The sequence below is a fragment of the Cyanistes caeruleus genome, chromosome 28, assembly GCF_971803275.1.
Source record: "Cyanistes caeruleus chromosome 28, bCyaCae1.hap1.1, whole genome shotgun sequence".
NCBI lineage: Eukaryota > Metazoa > Chordata > Aves > Passeriformes > Paridae > Cyanistes > Cyanistes caeruleus.
In genome coordinates, this window is record NC_141728.1 from 1,782,286 (window position 1) to 1,804,865 (window position 22,580).

The 22,580-nt window shown below is 47.9% G+C and overlaps 1 long non-coding RNA gene across 1 annotated transcript in view; it reads right to left on the bottom strand.

The window, feature by feature from the left end:
* LOC147649008 (uncharacterized) overlaps window positions 1–22,580 on the bottom strand; it is a 769,650-nt gene that overhangs the window by 528,390 nt on the left and 218,680 nt on the right. The gene's annotated exons all lie outside the window — the stretch shown is intronic.

The following is a 22,580-nucleotide window of genomic DNA, read 5'->3' on the forward strand; positions in this document are numbered from 1 at the left end:
CCCAATTTCTCCCTTTTTGGTCCCAAATTCTCCTTTCCTGGTCCCAAATTCCCCTTTCTGGGCCCAAATTTCACACCTCAGTGACCAATTTCCCCTTTTTAGGCCCAAATTTCCCTTTTTCAGCCCAAATCTCCCCTTTTTGAACCAAATTGCTGCCATTGGCTCACCTGACCTTTTAGCGTCAGACTAAAGGCTTTAAGACTTATTAATGACTTTAATATTATTTTAAAACATAATCTCCTTTTTGGGTCTAAACTGTAAGAGACGCTTCGGGGGTGGGCGGTCTGAGACACGGCAGAGACCTCTCTAGTCGAGTTAGGTGTCAGTAGTTTATTCCAGGGCGTGGGAGAGAGAGATCCCTGCTAGGAGCCAGCAGATAGAGCTCAAAGCAGGCTCGGAGAGAACAATACAAAAGGGGTAAAATATGAATACAGGAGCTCAGGATTTAAGATTTCTAAGAAAGAGAGTAACAGAACAGAAGTGAGAGAGCCGGGAAAAAGAGGGGATAAAGAAGAGCAGGAAAGAGAGAACAGCAAGAGTGTAGAAAGTGTGAGGCAAAAAGGCTAAGAGAGCCAAGAGAGAGCCAAGAGAGAGCCAAGAGAGACTAAGCAAGAGCGTAGCAAAAGAGTTCTCTTTTACAGTAACTTATATAATCTATACATTGAATATGCTATTCCTTTACTGACCAATCTTTCTAAGTATACTAATACAGTAACATTTGTGTGTGACCTATAGAAATTGCTGATTTTGCATATTTTTAGCTATCTCAGGGGTCCTTCAGACCTTTCCTTATAAGGCTGGGGAGAGGGGCCTCAGCTTGGTTTTATTGGGGGAAAGAATGTGTTCTGGCATACCAGACCAGTTTATTTGAATTATACAAACCGTGCTTTCATTTGTATTTCTTCCTTAGCCTTTCTGGCTAAAGAGTCATATTTATAATTTCTTTCTAATTCTACCTTCCCAACACTAAACTGTCCCTTTTTGTTGCACAAACCCCCAGTTTTGGGCCAAACTGTTCTATTTTGGAACCACATTCCACTTTCTGGATCCATATTTCTCCCCTGGGCACACAAATTCACCTTCTTTGGGATCAAAGTCCCCAGTTTTGGCCCCAAATTCTCCTCTTTGTGTCCAAATACCCTACCTGAGTTCCAAAATTTCCCCTTTTTAGGCCCAAATTCTCCCTTTCAGCACCAAAACTCCCATTTGGGTCCAAATTTCCCATCTGAGCACCCAAATTCCCCTTTTTTAGGCTCAAATTTTCCCTTCCTGGGCCAAAAGTCCCCATTTTAGGCATAAACTTCCCACCTGAGGACCCAAATTCCTATTTATTGGGCCCAAATTCTCCCCTTTTGGACACAAACTCCCTTTTATTCTGGCCCCAAATCGCCTTTTTCATCCCAAATATCCCTTTCTTGCTCCAAATCTCCCCCCTGGCTGCCATTGGCTCACCTGGGTTGACCTTTTAGCATCAGACTCCCATTGTTTTAATCCAAACTCCCATTTTTACATCTAAACTGCCAGTTTTTGATGCTGAAACCCCAAATTTTGTATCACACGGTTCCTTTGGGAGCCAAATTCCCCATTCTGGGTCCACATTTCCCATCTGGGCGCCCAAACTCACATATTTTGGTTCCAAACTTCCCATCTGGGCACCCAAATTCCTATTGTTTGGCCCAAATTCTGATTTTTGGGTCCAAATTTCTCACCTGAGTACTCAAATTCCACTTTTTTAGGCTCTCATTTGCTCACCTGGGTTGACCTTTAAAGTCAGTCTCCCAATTTGTTTGGATTCAAACTCTCATTTTTACTGAGATCTAAACAGCCCCTTTTTCTGTCTCAAACCCCCAATTTTGGGCCAAACTGTTCCTTTTCCAGCCAAATTCTTCTTTTTAGGTCTCAATTTCCCATCTGGACACCTGTGAAAAATGACATTCACTTTCCTGGTCAATTTTGCAAGGTTTAACAAGAAAGTCAGACGGAGACAAAGACAATAAAGCAAAGGGTTAAAAGGGCTGGGTGCTTGGCCCTCTGCCAAGAGCACCCCTGGTGTTTTGGAAACACCCTTTATATCCCATTTCTATTGCATCATCTGATGCATATTCATAGACTTTATGCATATTCAAACTTTCCCATTAACTACTTTACATTTCCCAGGAACTGTTTAGCATGGCCACTCCTTGGGTCTGCCTTTTTACAGCATGCCTGTGTCTTGGTTTGTGGTTTTAATCCTCTTCTTCTCCCCTTTGAATTTGGGCCTTGGGTCCTTCTTTGCACAGGTGCTGAGTGTTGATGGCAGCAGGGTCCCCATCATCTGTTCACTGGAGTTATCCCAACTGAGCAGACAGTTCAAACATCCTCTATCGACTGTTACAGCAAAGCCATTGGAACGTGATACATACAGCATTCACCTGAATCCTTGTGAAAAGCCAATATTATAATATGTATTTATAACAGCTTCTAGGAAATGCACATTCCTGTTCTAAAGGATGTATTTTATTCCTGCTCTCTTTGGAGCAGAGGAGATTGCAGCATTCTGTGATTGATATTGAGCCAGGGTCTCCTCAGGAGGTCTGGCCTGCTCAGAGAAGCTGTGCCTTGAGGTGTGAGCCAGTGTGGACAGCCTTGCTCCACATTCCCCAACCCCATCCTCTCTGTCCTCCCTCACCTGGGACCTGCTTTGCTTGGAGAGCTGCCTGCAGTCAGGAAAGAAAGGTTTTTCCCTTATTTTTTTTTTTTTTAAGCAATCTGAAACTCCTAAACTCCTAAGTTGAAAACAGACCCACTCCTCAAGTGTGTGCCAGCCCAAGGTGCCACCTTATAATATAATAAATGACTTTTTTTAAACTTAATGGAGATTTTTATAGTTGTGTATTGTCATTGCAGGTGTAGCAATTTGTAATAAATGCCATTTTTCAACTGAAATGGATTCATGTGTATTTGTAGCTCAGCTGTGCAGCTGCAGCAATCTGCACGCAATGACATTTATCAGCTGAGATGGGTGGTTTGTGATTTGTGCTCTCCAAAGCAATGGGCAGATGGAAATGCCCTGACGCTGGAGGATTTTGGTGATGAAAATCTCCAGCCACGCCCAGCACATGCCCCACTTGCGCTCAGGCTGGGCAAGGAAAGCGCAGATTTGGGCTGGCAGCAGAGCCACACGTTGGCTCAGAACTCGCTGCACAGGCCTGCTGAGAAAACTCTGGGACTCTGCTGCGCGTACAACTCCAAGCAGGAGGCAGCGGGGCAGGAGAAAGCATTCACAATGAAAAAACAAAGAGAAATTGTGTCCAAACAGATGTGAGGATACTCTGGGAGTTTGATCAAGTGCTCTAACTCACCACTGCCTGGGCTCATCTTCAGCAAAACTAGTTTGTTCAAAGCTGAACACCTTCCAGGAAAGAGAGATTGCTCTATCTTTGGTTCAGGAATGGCACGGTGACCAATCCCAGGTCACTCGGTCCATTTGCACCCAACACCAATGTGATGGATGGCAAAAATGGCATTTATTGCTGGAGAATTTGACACTTTATAACCTAGGTTCACAGTGTCACTCCCATCTGCTTTCATCACAGCTAGGTGCTATTGGCTAATTACGGGGGTCATTACCATAAACTATGGAGGAGGGGGGTGACTCCATCTTTCCGTTACATCCCGATATCTTCCGACCGCCGGGCCCTAGCTGACCTCATTTCCCCCCCTCCTAATGCTTAACTAAATTTGCTAGAATATGAGTTGTATTAGTCTTCTAAGTTCTAATGTTATTTTATGTATATCTGTTTTTAATCATTTTATCTAATTTATCTATATTATGAAAAGTTTTAAAAGTAGATATAATAGACTTGAGTAAAAATATAAGGTGCACTATACTTAAGTAAAAAGGTTAAATACTTATTAAATCGACACGGCAGTGTTTCATTAACAAACAATAAGGCACAGGAGGTGACCAAGTGCATTCTTGGAGCATCTGCTGTCTTTCTACAAACAGGATGTTGACCCTCTCTAGTCGGCTCTTGACAAAAGACACAAGCTCATTTAAAACATGGTCCAAAGTTTAGCACCAGTAAGATCATTATGATTGGCCCGATCAGAGTGGACACCAGGCTGGTCAGCCACGGAGACTGGTTAAACAGCAATTCAAACCACCCTTGTTGGGCCTCTCTATCTCTCTTTCTCTGGGCTAATCTTTCCCTCAGTTCAGCCATAGAATCTCTGACCGCTCCGGTGTGATCAGCATAAAAGCAACACTCTTCTTTCAGGGCGGCACAGAGGCCTCCTTGCTGCATTAGCAGAAGATCTAGCCCACATCTATTTTGTAAGACAACCTCAGAGAGTGAGGACAGTGACTTCTCTAAAAGAAAGATGGATCTTTCAATCCTCTGCAGGTCCTCATCGATCGTCATCTGCAGCTGAGAGAACCCTTGCTGTTGGGTGTCTCGTTAGGGACTTTTGGATTAGGTTCTTTTTCCCTTTCAACTGAAGATTGAGGAGAGAGAGGCAGTTTTCTCTTGTTCGGTCTCAGTTGTTTATTCTTCTTTTATCAGCATTACAAGGTACAAGGAGCTATGTGCATTATGATAGAAAAGGGGTAAAATGGCTAACAAAGATCGTCTTCAGGTCTTTAATATGTCCATTTACCCAATTAACAGATGCCAACTCAATTATTTTTCTTAGTGACTAAAGACCCAACACCTGTGCGCTGCACTGCGGCATTTTTTACCCAATCACTTACTACTACCCAAAAAACCCTTGAGAGAAGAATATGAAGAAGAAAGGAGAAGGACAAGAGACAACACCCTAAATCTTCCATCTTGTATCCTGTTCTCTAAACTACTTTTTCACCCAGTGATTTAAGAAACTTTCTAATCTACACACTTACACTTTTCCTATCTAACTTTAACATTTGTTTTCATGTATCACCATGAAAACATGCTCATGAATTTCATGTCATATGAAATTCAGTGTTTCTTTGAATCCTAGAACTAAGTATTAGAAACAAGGGCACGCACTCTGTATCTCAGACTCCAACACCAGAGTGAGCTAGTGAGGAAAATGCCTGGCCTGGCTGGGCAGGGAGCTTTTGCAGGAACTCAGGAAAAAGATGAGGGTGCATCACCTTTGGACAGAGGGACAGGCAACTCAGGAAAAGTTTAAGGATGTCATTAGGTCCTGCAGAAAGAAAAGAAGAGAGGTGAAAGCTGAATTAGAGCTTAACGTTGCCGCTTCTGTGAAGGAGAATATATCACATCTCACCGGAGCTGATCCGGCTCTGTCACTTGGGCCTGCACAGGAGTGGGTCACACCCCAGGAGCAGGATGAGCCCAGGTGTGACTAGAGTACTCACTCTACGGGTTTTAGCTGTCACTCTGCTCAGAGGAGGCAAGGACAAGAGGGAGGTCTTTTGCATGGGATAATAGAGGATTTATTGCTCTGGGGAATGTTGGGGGCAAAAGACAGAAAATGCCAGCGTGCAACAGCTGAAATAGGGAGGTGGTTCAAAGGGAGGGTCCAAAGCATCAGCTAATCAGAGATATCCTGGGCAGGGTAAAAGGCAGGGTTCACAAAATCATCATCCAATTGGGGCCCAAAGCACCAAGGATCCACTGTGACACTGCAGGGCCCAAAGCACCAAGGATCCACTGTGACTCCACGGAGTGTCATGGAACCGTGGAGACCATTGTGACACTGCAGGGCCTCATGGAACCATTCTGACACCAAGCTGGCTGGGAGTGTGGATGTGCTGGAGGGCAGGAGGGCTCTGCAGAGGGAGCTGGACAGGCTGGATGCAGGGCCCAAAGCCAACAAGGTGAGGTTGAACAAGACCAAGTGCCGGCTCCTGCACTTTGGCCACAACAAGGCCTGCAGTGCTCCAGGCTGGGGCCAGAGTGGCTGGACAGCGGCCAGGCAGAAAGGGAGCTGGGGCACTGATGGACAGCAGGCTGGACATGAGGCAGCAGTGTGCCCAGGTGGCCAAGAAGGCCAATGGCCCCTGGCCTGCATCAGGAATGGGGTGGCCAGCAGGAGCAGGGCAGGGATTCTTCCCCTGTGCTGGGCACTGCTGAGGCCACACCTCGAGTGCTGTGTCCAGTGCTGGGCCCCCAATTGAGGAAGGCCATGGAGGGGCTGGAGCGTGTCCAGAGAAGGGCAGCAAGGCTGCTGAGGGGTCTGGAGCACAAGTCCTGTCAGGAGTGGCTGAGGGTGGTGGGTTTTAGTTCTAGCTAAAATCACTAGATTACTTCCTTCTTTCTGTGAGATATGGATTAGGAGAAGGGCAAATCAGGCTTAAAATTTAAAAAAAAAGAACTGTATGATCAGGTCTACAAGAATAAGAAACAAGAATAAAAGTTCCAGAAACTTTTCCTCCCCCCCCCACCCAACTTTTCCTTTCCCCAGTGACACGGCAGAGACAAAACCTGGGATGTTAAAACAGGGCCCACTATACAATAGTCTTTTCATCAGTCTGTGCAGGGAGAGGAGTTTTCTCTTGTCATGCCATGGAGAGATCTCCACAAGAAACAGTTTTCTTGTTGCTTTTCATTTCTACAAATGGCAGTCACCAGGGCACAAACTCTGCCCTCTCCTCCCATTTTCACACCACTCAGAGGTGTGTTCATGGGCCATGAGCTAAGGGGTTTTATTTTAAGGATGAGTTATTCAGAGGCAAAGGTTCTTTTCATCTCTGAGAATAGAGGTTTTCTTCTTCTCCCCCTGGGGCCAAAGGGTCTTCATCAGCTCTCATCTCCCTCTCTCTCTGTTCAAGCTCTCATGGGATCACAGCTACTCCACATCTGCTTGGCTTCATCAGTGGATACCTTTGCCCAGATCTACACCTTGAATACTTCAATCCCCAATACTCTTTCATGAATTAAAGGAGTTATTTTTCAGAACATAATTATTCATCTCCATGACCCTACCAAAAGACTATTTCAGCTTATTAGAGCATCTCCTCATTCTCCTTCCACCTGAGGCTTGATTCCTTCTTTTACTGACATTGATGTTTCACGTTGTCTTTTTCCGTGTCACTTGGTTCTTTTCTTTTCCTGGAGAGAGGATTAAAGTCTGCATGTCTCCTGTGTGCAGCGCAAGGGTTAAATGTGTCCCAAGCCATGGCAGGCAGTGGTGGTGTGGGATTTCAGGTGTGGCTGGTGCCAGCTCTCAGGAGCTGTCTGTGCGGGCCGGGGGGCAGGGGGGTGTTGGCGAGTGTCATCAGCCGTGGCCTGGCCCAGCCTGGGGGCCGGGGGCTCCCCTGGGAAGGGCTTTGGCCACCCCGCTGGAACGGGACCCGGAGGGCTTCCCGGGAAAGCCAGCACCGCAGCAGAGCCTGGCCTGGCCTGGGGGGGATCCCGCAGTCTCCATCTCCCCCCGGGAGCAGCTGGGCTCCGGCCCAGCCCCCCCCAGGCCGCACAGGCCGCGGGGGAGCGGGGCCAGCCACACCACAGCTCTGCTGCCTTTCAAGGCTGCAAAGAAAGAGACCAGTTCCTGGGCTTGGGTGTTTAAAAGGTGGCATTCACAAAGGTGAAGTTCCTTTTCAGTGGTGCAGAATGCTGTCAGTTGTCAGAACTGGCCAGCTATTGGCTTGATCTCAAGCACAGAAGGAACTCCCCACAGCCTCTCTCAGAGGAATCACTGCTGTGGGTGTTTCCCTCTTCTTTCCCTAAATGCTAAATTACCCCACCCTTTGATCATAACATAATTCTCATAACTCACAGTCATCAAGGCCTTATTTAACACCAAGTTAGTTGCTCTAGTATCAACCAAAAATTCTACTTCTTTTCATTTTGTTTCTGAGTTTCATTTTTATAACCAGAGGGTCTCCTGGGGTGGACTCCCTGAGTCCCCTTCAGTCTTCTTGTGGATGTGTGACTGGAACCACCCCTCCTTTCCCTTGTTTCTTTTGGCCATCTCACTTCCACTTTGGACACTCATTTTTCCAGTGACCAAATTCTCCACAGTACACACATTGGTCTCTACCCAGTTGAGACAGGCCTCGTTTGGGTGGTCCTTGTCCATCCCTTCCTTTCCCTTTTCCTTCCTCCTGTACCACTGCTACTAGCTTCTCCATTTCTTGCTTATATCCCTCTTCTCAATTGCTGAGAACTCTCCATGCCTCTTCCAATAAGGCTTCTAAGTTTCACCCATCTGCCCCCCAAAGCTTTTGGAGTTTACATCTCATGTCCCCCGTGGATTGTTCCAGAAATAGATGAATTAGCTGCTCTATTCCTACTTCAGAGCCCGGCTCCAGTGGTGTGTGTCTGTGCATCGCGTCCTTCCAAGGATCTGGAAAGCCAAGGTGATCTGTCTTTTCTTGTCTGTCTGTGCTGTAGTCAAAATTCCCGATGCGGGGGGAGGAAGTACAGTCTCTGATAACAGACTCGGTGCTTCTTTTCCACTCACTTTTACTCTTCGATGAAATTTTAAGAATACAAAACCTGTGTCGGGGCTAGGTGGAAGAATGGGGATACAATTTAACATCACAATCAACCCAGGACATTCCACCTCTTATCCCCATAGCATCAACTTACTGCCAAAACTAACATTCTAACTCTGCACACATATACATACATAAAAACTTCTCTGCTCCACCTAAAAAATGCAAGCAATATATCTATCATACTCTTGTCACGTCTCACACCAAGCTACTGAATCCAGACCCCCACACTGGAGAGCTGCAGGATTCCCCACTCTGTCATTTTACTCACTCAAAATACCATCTCTCACTTGCTCATACCTTCAACACTTACACATTTCCTTCTATTTCATGTCTGCGTGGTTTAATGTACAGATAATGGCAGTAACCTTTTACCCAATGATCAGGTCTCCCTGAGGTACACATCATGTTGTTCCATCTCTCTGCATTATCCACCATGTACAACCTGGTCCTTGAGCAAAGACAACCCCACAAATGGGTTTGTCTGTGCTCGAGGTAGAATTGACCTGTCTTCCCCAGCAGACTTCTGACATGTACTACTGGGACTTTGTCTCCGTCTACTACGTGCAAAGACTCAGAGTGGGCAGGACCTGCTCGGTTGGTGGAACCTCTGGTGTTGACTAACCAGGTGGCCTTTGCTAGATGTTGCTCCCAGTTTTTCAAAGATCCTCCACCCAGTGCCTTTAAGATGGTTTTTAACAGTCTGTTGTACCTCTCCACTTTCCCAGCAGCAGGTGCATGGTAGGGGATATGGTACACCCTCTCAATGCCATGTTCTCTAGCCCAGGTGTTTATAAGGCTGTTCTTGAAATGAGTCCCATTGTCTGACTCAATCCTCCCAGGTGTGCCATGCCTCCAAAGGACCTGCTTTCCAAGTCCCAGGATGATGTTCCGGGCAGTGGCATGAGGCACAGGGTAGGTGTCCAACCATCCCGTGGTGGCTTCTACCATTGTGAGCACGTAGCGCTTGCCTTGGCGGGTTTGGGGCAGTGTGATGTAGTCAATCTGCCAGGCCTCCCCATACTTGTATCTGGACCAACGCCCACTGTACCAGCGGGGCTTCAACCGCTTGGCCTGCTTGATCGTGGCACACGTCTCACAGTCATGGATAACCTGAGAAATGCTGTCCATGGTTAAATCCACCCCTCGGTCTCATGCCCACTTATAGGTGGCATCTCTACCCTGATGACCTGAGGTATCATGAGCCCATCGGGCTAGGAACAACTCTCCCTTTTGTTCCCAATCCAAATCTATTTTTGACACTTGTATCTTTGCAGCCTGATCTACCTGCTTATTATTTTGGTGTTCCTCATTAGCTCTACTCTTGGGGACATGGGCATCTACGTGGTGGACTTTCACTGGTAGTCTCCCTATCCTGGTAGCAATATCTTTCCACTCTTTAGCAGCCCAAATTGGTTTTCCTCTATGCTGCCAATTAGCCTCTTTCCACCTCTCCAACCATCCCCACAGAGCATTGGCCACCATCCATGAATCCGTGGAGAGGTGTAGCTTTGGCTACCTCTCTCTTTCAGCAATACCCAAAGTCAGTTGAACAGCTTTGAGTTCAGCAAGTTGACTTGATCCACTTTCTCCTTCAGTGGCCTCTGCGACCTGTCGTGTGGGGCTCCATACGGCTGCTTTCCACTTCTGGTTCATCCCTACGATGCGACAGGAACCATCAGTGAACAGAGCATAGTGTGTTTCTTCTGCTGGCAGTTGGTTGTACGGAGCTTCTTCAGCCCTTGTCACTTCCTCTTCTTCTTCATCTGTGAGACCAAAATTTTCACCTTCAGGCTAGTTTGTAATTATCTCCAAAATCCCAGGGCGATTCAGTTTACCAATACGGGCGCGCTGTGTGATAAGAGCAATCCACTTGCTCCGTGCGGCACTGGTTGCATGATGGGTGGAAGGAACCTTTCCCTTGAACATCCATCCTAGCACTGGCAGTTGGGGTGCCAGGAGGAGTTGTGCTTCAATGCCAATCACCTCTGAGGCAGCTTGGACTCCTTCATAGGCTGCTAAAATTTCTTTTTCTGTTGGGGTCTTATTGGCTTCAGATCCTCTGTAGCTTCGACTCCAAAATCCTAATGGTCAGTCTCGAGTCTCACCAGACACCTGCCAAAGGCTCCAGGACAGACCATGGCTCCCAGCTGCAGAGTAGAGCACGTTCTTCACATCTGGTCCTGTCCTGACTGGGCCAAGGGCTACTGCATGAGCACTCTCCTGCTTGTTCTGAGCAAAGGCTTGTTGCTGCTCAGGGACCCAGTGGAAATTATTCCTCTTCTGGGTGACCAGGTAAAGAGGGCTCACAGTCTGACTGTATTCAGGGATATGCATTCTCCAAAACCTTATGGCACCTAAGAAAGCTTGTGTTTCCTTCTTATTAGTTGGTGGAAACATTGCAGTGATCTTGTTGATGACATCAGTAGGAATCTGACACCATCCATCTTGCCACTTTACTCCCAGGAACTGAATCTCACAAGCTGGTCCCTTAACTTTGTTCTTCTTGATGGCAAAACCAGCTTCCAGAGGATCTGGATGATTTTCTCTCCTTTCTCAAACACTTCTGCTGCTGTGTCCCTCCACACAATGATGTCATCAATGTACTGCAGATGTTCTGGAGCCTCACCCTTTTCCAGGGCAGCCTGGATCAGTCCATGGCAGATGGTGGGGCTGTGCTTCCACCCCTGGGGCAGTCGGTTCCAGGTGTACTGCACTCCCCTCCACGTGAAGGCAAACTGAGGCCCGCATTCTGCTGCCAGGGGAATGGAGAAAAATGCATTGGCAATGTCAATAGTGGCGTAGCACTTCACTGCCTTGGACTCCAGCTCGTACTGGAGCTCCAGCATGTCCGGCACGGCAGCGCTCAGAGGTGGAGTCACTTCATTCAATGCACGATAGTCCACAGTCAGTCTCCATTCTCTGTCAGACTTGTGCACAGGCCAGATGGGGCTGTTGAAGGGTGAGTGGGTTTTGCTGACCACCCCTTGGCTCTCCAGCTCTCGGATCATCTTGTGGATGGGGATCACAGCATCTCAATATGTCCCACACTGCCGGCGGTGCACGGTCGAGGTGGCAATTGGTACTTGCTCTTCTTCCACCTTCAGGTGTCCTACTGCAGATGGGTTCTGCACACAGTGTCAACCAAGGCCTCATATTTTCATGGTTCTGATGTGCCAGGCCAACGAATCCACACACTCCAAAAGACACGGTTTTCCCTAACCTCTGCCGGGCTAGAGGCAGGGCCCCTCTAAGCCTGGTTATCCTTCTTTCCTTGGATATGTGTCTTGGAGGCTCCTTCAAGGGAATCAGACATGTCATCATCATCATCATACTTGGCAGTTTGACTACAGGCTACTGGAGCTGCTTTCTTTTTGGTGGAGTATCCCCTCTGAGTCTTGCCGTCTTCCAATTCAAACATCTGTTTTGCCAGAGCAGCAGTAGATTTTCCATCCCATCTTTTCATGTTTTCTCCACAGTCACGCAGGAAGAACCACAGCTCAGCTTGTAGCTTTTTCTCCCTATCTGGAGAACTTCTGCATTGAGTACTAGGGCTCCTGATCTGTACTGCTGAGACTGGAAGAAGGTCCTCCCTGAGTTTCTTGAATTTCTCCTCCATTTTGTCTTGGAAGTTTTGCATACGTGTTCCCACAGCTGCAATTGTTGCCTGTATGGGGCCATGCACGGTATCTGCATATGCTCAGAGCTTCTTCGCCATATCCAGCACGGTCTCCTTCCTGTCATCCTGCTTCATTGTTGCTAAGGCAGAAGCGTATTCTTGTGGCCCAAGTCAAGCAATTTTACTCCACATCACAGATGTACATGGCACCAAGTCTGGATTTCTAGTACCTAAGTCACCCACGAAGACAATCTCTACTATTGCCATTTCTCTCAAGCGCTGAATCCCTTGTTCTATGGTCTTCCAACGAGTTTGCTGTATATAGAGATCATCTGCACACAGATATCTTTGTGCCACACTTCTCAGGACCCGTTCCAGAGACTCTAAGGGTCAGTCCCCCTCATCATTCCTTGGTCGATAACCGGATCGTGTGACAGGGACCCCAGATGCCTCGCTTCAGTGCCATCCAGAGCTGTAGCCTCACCTGCAGCATCCCACAGACGGACTAACCAACTAATTATAGACTCATCAGGTCATCCAGTGTAATCCTTTCTCAGGCCACGAAGTTCCTTCAGGGAGAAAGGCTCACCAGTGCCTTCTGATTTTTGGTCAGTTGCTGGTCTTGAGGGTCCTTCCCCCGCATCACCATTATCATCATCTACTGGTTGATGGGTTTTGGTTTTGAATTTCATGCCTCTCGTGGTAGGAGCAGCAGACACTGGCTTAGACACACTGTCTGGTTTGGCTGCTGGCTTGGGCTCACTGTCTGGTTTGGCTGATGGCTTAGGCTCACTGTCTGGTTTGGCTGATGGCTTGGGCTCACTGTCTGGTTTAGCCTGAGTCACTGGGGTAGCTGCTGATCCCTGCCCTACAGTATCTAGGTATCTCCCTGCCCTACAGTGTCTAGCACCGTGCGATAAGCATATGCTAGGGCCCAGCTTATTGCAATGAGATTTTTCTCCTTAGAATCATCATAGCAATTCTCTTCCAGATATTTCTCTACTTCATCTGGGTTCTGAATTTGTTCACGTGAAAATTCCCAGGCTGGGGGATCAGAAAATTTCTTCAGAGTCCGGCCCATTCTCTCTCATTCTCTACACCACTCAGGATTTCCTACACCTGAGTCTACTTCTGGGGCAGGGGTCTCGTTGGCTCCTCTGGATATCTCAGCCCTCACTCTAGAGAAGTTGCAGACCATATAGAGGCAGCTTAACAGCTGAACTACCAGGAAAGTGAGCAGGAAAGTGGTATCCTTAACACTCAGGGGAAACTGGGTATTCTCAAAGAGGGACATAACAGATTCAAAGGAGAAGAAGGAAAGAAAAGCCTGAAAAGCCTCATCCCCTGCTCTTCCTCTAACAAACTGGGTGCAATTACCAATAAACTCCCAAAATGTGCTACTGGGATTGGGAGGCAGGGTCGGTCAAAGAAACCAGAAGCCAAACACACCTGGCAGAAACTTCAGTAGTTTTATCAACTTCCTATAAATAATTATCACCAATCCCAGCACAATAATCATTCTAATCCGTGCCCCTCTACTGTAAAAGAGGGAAAAGACAGGTATTAAAACCTCAAAAAATTCTAGGGAGCAGATCCACATGAAGGCCTCAACCCCAGAGATACTATGCATCCAAACAACACGGCTACTGACTGCTTTATCCCAATACAGAGTCAGTACAACCAAAATACAATCAGTATTCACTACAGGTTTTTCCACTTTCTCTTTCCACTTGCTGGGTGCCAAGAACTGTATTTGTCTTCGTTTAGGGCAAATTTGCGAGAAAAACTCTAAATGGGGGTTTCTCCAGGGAAGAAAAAATTCAAATGACCCCTCCCCCTGCATCTGGTTCGGGAAAAAAAAAAATTCCTTGGAGAGAAGTGGAAAAAGCTGTTTATTTAACAGAAATTGAATAATATTAAATAATAAAACCTCTTGCTGTTTGATGGGATGGCAAATCCAGGAAGAAAAGTCCTTTTCATGTGGTGTAGCTCGGCTCGCTCAGGTTCTTATCAGTCCCTCCAGCGCTGGAAAGTGCCGAGGCCCAGGCCCCGGTGGGCCACAGACGTGAGCTCCCGGGGTTTGTCTGGGTGTTTTCCAGTCCAGAGCAGGCTTGCACAGATCCAGGAAAAAAAGGAAAAAAAAGTCCAGGGAACTCCTCTGCCTCAGCTAGCTGAAACTAACTAAAAACCAGAGAGAAGCTCTGTCCTGCAGTGTGTCTGTTCTACAGACACCACAGTCCAGGAATGGGATGTGGGGGAGTGATGTTTTCTTTCAATAAAAACTGCGCACTTCTTCTTCCTCCCCTTTGCTCTCAGAGCCAGTCTTAAAATTGCAGAACTTAATATATAACATAAACCAGACAACTGGGGATACCAGTATCATAAAGTCACCCCAGGAAAAGGTGTGAACAAGTGTGGACAACCTTGCTCCACATTCCCCAACCCCATCCTCTGTGTCCTCCCTCACCTGGGACCTGCTTTGCTTGGAGAGCTGCCTTCACTCAGGCAAGAGAGGTTTTTCCCTTTTTATTTTGAAACAATCTGAAACTCCTAAGTTTGATTGTTGAAAACAGACGCACTCCTCAAGTGTGTGCCAGCCCAAGGAGCCACCAAGGAGGTTCCCCTTCCCCAAGGCAGAACCCTGCAAGGAATGTTTGAGACCTTTGCACTCCTTGACTGAGGCCCTGCAGTGTCACAGAGGCCCCTGGGTTCCAGGAGGTTCTGCACTGCCCCAGTGGATGTTTGGCTCCATGGAGCCCCACGGTGTCACAATGCTCTTTTTGGTTCCACCAGGCCCTGATCTGTCACAATGGGCTTTTGGTTCCATGAGGTTCCGTCCTCAGCAATGGTCTCTGTAGTTCCAAAGTGTCACAAGGGCCCCTTGGTTCCAGGAGGTTCATTGGTGTCACCATGGTCCCTTGGCTCCATCAGGCATCCCAATGTCACAAGGGCCCCTTGGTTCCAGGAGGTTCACTGGTGTCACCATGGTCCCTTGGCTCCATCAGGCATCCCAATGTCACAAGGGCCCCTTGGTTCCAGCAGGTTCCTGGAGCAGGACTTCCCCTGGGCCACAGAAGGGCTCCTCTGCTCTGTCCAGCAGCTGGGGCCATAACTCAGGGCATCTCCCCCTCACAGCAACTGGGGAGATAACCCAGGCCGCACATCTGTCCTGTCCTGACTTCTCTCTGCTGCCAGGGAGCTGCAGTTCCCAGCTGCCCAGAAACATCTTGCCTTGAGAGCAGCCTGAAGGGAGATGAGCCTTGGATTCTGGATTGACACACACTTCACTTTACAAACTAGAAAAGCTACACAAAACTTGCACAAAGCACAACTCTTCTGCATCGCCCCTGGAAACGGGCAGGGCTTCTGTGCCAAGCCTGGATGCATCTTGGTGCTTCCTTTCTGGAAGCTGAGGGAAAGAAAGGGCTCCAGGTGTGCTCCACCATCAATTGGGTGCTGAGTTCCATTGACTCCTAATCTGTGCCAGCTCTTCACGAGCTGTAATATAGGTAACTTGATTGTGCACTGTGTTTGTATCCACTAGCACTTCTTTGGGTTATCCTGTGGAGGAAGCAGTCTGTTTAATTCTCTTGTCTGTTCATCTTGAGTCCATTCAGTAAATAATTCATTTTCTAATAGATCTAATGGGCCATTCTAAAGAACTTGGGAGCAAGAGCAATTTGGGGTGAAGGTGGCCTGAAACAGAGCTACTGCCAGAAACCTGAGCATAGGCAGGACTTGGCTAAGCATCCACTCTATTTGTAATAACGTATTTCATTAAAAAAATACAGAGAGAGAAGATCTTTTTTCCCATTTATTCTTTTCCTGTTTATGCACTGATATCAGCAATCCCCAGTTGATATTGATCCCCAGCACCTCCTCCTGCACTCTGAATAGATCTGAAAATCAAGACCCTTCATGGCTGACAATCCATCAGACTTTGTCCCTACCCCCATGCCACCAATTCCCTCATCCAAGCCCTGGCACTCAGAGCAGCCTTGTGCAAATCTGAGCTCCCTCCCCTCCAGGCTGTGCCTGCAGCTTTCAGCTCCTTGGCTCCAACTCCCACCTGCTTTCCTTGCAGAAGGAGCTGCCCCAGACACAGAGGGATGTTCATTCCTTGTCAGCAAACAAAGCAAGGGAAGGCACAGCTCCATCCAAACAAAAGTCATTCCTCTGCTGCATATTCAATCCACTTTGCACAGCAGACAGTCTCAGTGCAATGGAAAACACCTTCTGTGCCCAGCACAGGTGCCAAGATGCCCCAAAATCTCTGTGCCCCAATTCTGCCCAGATTTGCTCTTTGCACACACGAGGCACACGCTGAAGTCACGAGCTGCCTCCATGGCCAGAGGGAGGAAAAGAGAGAAAGTGGCTGAAGAGCTCTCTTGTGCAGAGCCACAGCTGCACTAATCCCAAACTGCTGGGATTGCTCCCAGCAACTTGATCCAACAGCCTCTGCAGCATCTGTTCCCCGGCTCAAAATCTGTCTGGATGGGCAGGCCCGAGGAGTGCTGGGGAATGGAGCCACATCCAGGGGTGTCCCCAGGGCTCAGGGCTGGGGCCAGCTCAGTTCAATCTCTTTATTGCTGCTCTGGCCCAGGGCACCCAGGGCCCCCTCAGGCAGCTGCCAGGGGAGCCCAAGCTGGGCTGTGTGGGAAATGCAGGCACAGAGAGCTCTCAGGGCCTTGAGCATACCGGCCCAGAGACAGAGATGGACACAGAGTTTGACCTGAGACCACGGGGAAGGCTTGGGGCTTTACAACAATGAAGCTGTACAAACATGATGTAAAAATAGAAGCATGTAATTTAAGTCAAAATATGTTTGAAACATGCTTTCAGCAAGTAGAAATATGCTTTCTATAAGTTAATAAATATGTTCAGTAAGATAATAGAGATTTTGAAGCTTCACATATAACCTGTTCTCAAGTCAGTAAGGAATCACAGATACAGCAATGTAAGTTTCTGTAGTGTTCTATGGCTGGATAAGAAAAGACACATTGCAGCAACATCGTGTGAGATGAAGCAATTAATGATTGGTTTATGAAAATGCTGCTGAGCTTTTGTGTGACCTCTTGATTGGCTAAAATGTTTATAAATTACTTTGTAACTAGAATTTTGGTGGCTTCTGAGGTGATGGTGTTGAACGTAACACCTTAAGTGTCTCAGCCTTCCCTGAGACTGATGGACTATGCAATAAAATACCTTTCCTAACATCACTCAGTTGGCCCTGTGTGCTCTGATCCCAATAGTCCTTTTCCTCATCTTTGGGAACCTTATCCCCCCCGATAAGGAATGGGGGCTGTTCTTACTTAACCTCCTTTGCCATTAATGTATTGATAACATTATTTTTATTTTCCTTCACAGAAGCAGACAGGTTAAGTCCTAATTGAGCTTTCACCTCTCTCATTTCCTTTCTGCATGACCTAAAGACATCCCTGAATATTTCCTGCCCTTCTGTCCAAGGGTGATGTGTCCATGGTTTTCACTGAGTTCCTGGAAAAAGCTCCATGCCCAGCCAGGCCAGGCATTTTCCTCACTCATTCGTCTTTTGGCACACAGGGACAGGCTGCTCCTTCCCCCTTAAGTTTACTTTCTTGAGGTGTGTCCATCCTTCCTGGACCCCTTTGTTTTTAAGGGCTGTTTCCCTTACAAAAATCAGTGCCTGATTCAGTTCTCCCCAAATCTGCATCCTGAATTGGCCAAAGTCTGCCCTCCATAATTCCAGTGTAGAAGTTTTGTTGCTCCTTCTGTCCCAGAATATTGAAAACTCGATTATTCCATGGTCACTGTACCCCAGGCAGCCTCTGACCACCACATCTCCCAGCAGCCCTTCTCTGTCTGTGAACAGCAGGAGACACAGCTTTCCTTGGCACTGGGAGTGTGCCCAAAATTCCCTAAAATCAAAACTGCTCAGCACCAATGCAGCATTGAGAAGCAGCATTCTTGATGTGGCCGGATGCTCGGGGGGACAGCTCCTCCCAAAGCCGGGCATGCTGAGCACAGGGAAGTTTCTGTTTCTGTTCTGTATTTTGCACACCCCCATTCATTGATTGTCCCAGACTAAACAGACATATGGTAATCATGAGCCCAAAATGATGAACATATTTCCCCTCCCCTTTGCACATGCATTCTTCTGTGCTGGGGTCTCTCTGCTGGTCCCTGCTGGGGCTGGAGCCCAATGTTCCAGTGGGCCTGGCTGAGCTGGCAGGACACTGAGGCTGGAGAACTTCCAGTTCCCTTCCTTCCACCATGGGCATTGTGTGGTGTCCATGGGCCAGTGGGTTTGTGTCATGGGGTGACTTTACCTTTAAGATAGCTATAAGATGAGCTATGGAGATAGACAATAGTGTTCTGAAAAAACTCCTTTAATTCATGACAGAGTATATAGGGAGGAATAAAGTAGTTCAAAGCGTGGATTTTGAGCAAAAACTCTGTTCCAGTGAGGTGCTGGAACAGAGTGAAGTGAAGATTTGAGGCCTTGAGGGGCAATGAGAAAACTGTTTCCAGGGAGGCTCACCGAGACAGATGAAGAGAACTTTTGCCTTTGAATAACTCATCTTTAAAAATGACATCCCTAGACTCATTGACCCATACACACCTCAGAGTGATGTGAAATGGGAGGAGTGAACTGATGGCAGGATTTACAGGCAGCTGGCATCAAAGAAATAGAAAACTAGAACGGAAATAGTTTACTCGTGAGAAACCCCATAAATTAGCAGAAGAAGATTTCTGTTTCTCTACAAAGACTGATGAGAAGACTCTAACAGGAATTGGGACTTTTAAACACCAAAGTTCCAAAGTTTTTTGTCTCTATGTTGTTATGTGAACAAGAGAATGGTGGGTAGTGGGGGATAAAGGAGTTTTCTGGAGGTTTATTCTGGTTTTCTTATTCTTGTAGTTTTGTTAATAAACTTTCTTTATTCCTTTTAAGTTTTAAGCCTGTTTTGCTCTTGTTCTAATCCATATCTCACAGCAGGAACTAAGTAAGTTTTCTAGTGATTTTTTAGTTACTGCTTTACAACCACAACATTTATTTGGTGCATTGGCCAGGAAAAAGAAATTGGCAAATCTAAACCACTACAGCTTGGAGAAGGAGCAGTGTGTGCTCACCTGGGGTAGACAATTGATCATCTGGTGACATGAGGTGACAGAGTGGGCTGTGACATCACAGAGTCGGTTCTGTGAGGTCATTGAGCAGCTGTGACATCATGGGCTGTCTCTGTGACATCACAGATCTGGCTGTGACATCACAGGGTGGAGGTCTGACATCATAGAGCAGGCAGTGACATCACAGAGTAGGGTGTGACATTACAATGTGGCTGTGTGACATCATAGAGTGGTTTGTGACATCACAGACCTGTTGTGTGACATAAAAGAGTGTGACATCACAGAAGAGGCTATGACATCACAGAGCAGGCTGTAATGTCACAGAGCAGGCTATGACATCACAGAAATGGCTGTGACATCACAGCATGTGCTGTGACATCATGGAGTAAATTGTGACATGACAGAATTCACTATGACATTACAATGTGGCTGTGTGACATCACAGAGTGGTTTGTGACATCAGAGACCAATTGTATAACGTCACAGAGCAGGCAGTGACTTCACAGAGATGGCTGTGACATCACAGAGCCGGTTGTGACGTCACAGAGCAGACTGTGACATTACAATGTGGCTCTGTGACATCACAGAGTGGTTTGTGACATCAGAGACCAGTTGTGTGACATCACAGAGCAGGCTGTGATGTCACAGAGCTGGCTGTGACGTCACAGATTTGGATGTGATGTCACAGAGCAGGCTGTGATATCACAGGGTGGAGGTCTGACATCTTAGAGCAGCCTGTGACATCATAGAGATGGCTGTGACATCACAGAGCTAGCTATGACATCCCAGAATACGCTGTGACATCATCGACAAGTTGTGTGATGTCACAGAGCAGGCTGTGACATCACAGGGCTGGCTGGACATCACTGAACACACTATGACGTCATAGACGGTTTGTGTGACGTCACAGAGCATGTTGTGACATCACCGATTTGGCTGTGACATCACCATATGGATGTGTGACATCACAGGATAGAGATCTGACATCATAGAGCAGGCTGTGATATCACAGGTCTGGCTGTGACATCACAGAATGTGCTGTGACACCATAGTCCATTTCTGTGACATCACAGTGTTGGCTATGACATCACAGAGCAGGTTGTGACATCACAGAGGTGGCTGTGACATTACAATGTGGCTGTAGGACATCACAGAGTGGTTTGTGATATCATAGACCAGTTGTGTGACGTCACAGAGCAGGCTGTGACATCATAGAGCAGGATGTGACATTACAATGTGGCTCTGTACATCGCAGAGTGATTTGTGACATCAGACATCAGTTATGTGACATCACAGAGCAGGCTGTGACATCACAGAGTTGTCTTTGACATCACAGAGGTGGATGTGACATCACAAATCTGGCTGTGACATCACAGTGGGGAGGTGTGACATCACAGAGCAGGCCATCACAGAATTCTCTGTGACATAACAATGTGGGTTTGTGACATCAAAGAGTGGTTTGTGACATCAGAGACCAGTTGTGTGATGTCACAGGCCAGGCTGTGACATCACAGGATGGAGATCTGACATCACAGAAATGTCTGTGACATCACAGATTTGGATGTGACATCATAGAGCTGGCTGTGACCTCACAGAACTATTACATTACATGTAACATGTGACATTACAATGTGGCTGTGTGACATCACAGAGTGGTTTGTGACATCACAGAGCAGTTGTGTGACGTCACAGAGCAGGCTGTGACATCACAGGGGGCTGTGTGAGGTCACTGCGTTGGTCACTCTGCCCCAGCCCCCCCTCACACTGACCCCCCCAGAGAAGTCCAACACTGTCCATGCCCAGTGGGGTCCCCTGTCCCCCGCTGTCCCCCCGGTGCTCCTGGAGCCACAGCCTAAGGATGTTGCACAGGATCCAGCCCAGAGCCTGGCACGGGGACAAGGGGCCGGGGCTGTGTGAGCAGGACATCAAGGACATGCATGATCCCGGTCCCTGGGGCCTGGCTTGGGTTCCCCAGGGCAGGAAAGATGTCTGGCAGCTGCAGCAGGCTCACGCCAGGGCCTCCAAGCTGGGGCTGCAGCCCTTGGGCTGTGAGGAGAGGCTGAGGGAGCTGGGCTTGTCCAGCCCGCAGCAGGGAAGGCTCAGGGGCTCCTCATCCCAGCCTGGCACTGCCACCCAGGAGCTGATGGAGAACACAGAGCCAGGCTCTTCACCGGGGGCTGGCCAGAGACAAAAGACAATGGGGGCAAGGGGAAAGAGGGGACAGCAGCCACGACAGCAGGAAACCTTTGTTCCCATGGCCTCAGCCACGTGCTGACATGCTGCCCCCTCCCTGTTCTTTGCCGTTTGCCAATCCACACCAAATCAAGCCTTGAACCACCTGCTCTGGGCCTCTTGCTGACACCTTGGGCTGCAGACTTGCTGAGATCCTTTCCCATTCAGCTCTCGGATGATCCTGGGACAGTGCTGGTCCCTGTTTGAGACTGGAGCAGAGCAGATGGGACAGGAGCCCTCCAGGGCTGTAGGGCACCTGCAGCTTGTGAGGTGCATGAGCACATCTCATTAGCTGGGTCAGTTGAGTACTTTTAAATAATGTCATAGTTTTCCCACCAGGAGAGACCAGGAATATCCTGGAATTGTACAGTGTCAGGAAAAGGAATACTGATTTTCCCCTCAATTTGTGTCACCAATATTCTGTTGTCTCTTATTTCATGTACTTCTTCATTTAGGAGTTTCCACCTCTCCTGTTTAAATGGCCGTGTCTAAGGACATCTCTTAACGAGAGCAGCTGCATCTGTGTCCTTCCCATTGCTCCCAGACTTCCTCCTCTAGCTGCACTCTGGGCATTCCAGTGGCTCTCAACTGAGTGGCTTCACACTTGGGGCTTCAGAGAGCTGCCCAGTCTTTCAGAACTTCAAATAACTCATCATGAAACATCTTAATTGTGTTTATGGCTCTTCCAATTCTCCTTGGCTTTATCTAAAAATATTCCTGTATGGATATCCCTGGTGGATAGTGGGCACGTCAGATGCTGCTGGGTTGTCTCACATTGCTGAGGGAAGAGTTTTGATGTTTTTCAAATTGGATCATGTTTCCATTTTTTCTGTGGGCCATGAAGAGAAACTTGCTGTGCCTCTGAGTCTCCCCAGTTGCTGAGCCCCAAAGGACACAAAGGCGCTGAGTTGTGGTTCCCAGTGCAGTAGTGGCACTTGGAGCTCCCTCCATAGGCACAGCAGAGCTGCCGTGTCCCACAGAGTCCCTGGCAATGCAGGGATGAAGGGAACAGGCCAGGCTGTGGGGATCAGGGCCAGGGCACGGCCAGGGATTTGGGCTGGTTGTGAGGCCAGGGCAGGACGCGGCCCTTGGCCTTGCTGAACCTCATCCAATTGTGCTGGGCCCATGGCTCCAGCCTGCCCAGATCCCTCTGCAGAGCTTCCTGCCCTCCAGCACAGCCACACTCCCAGC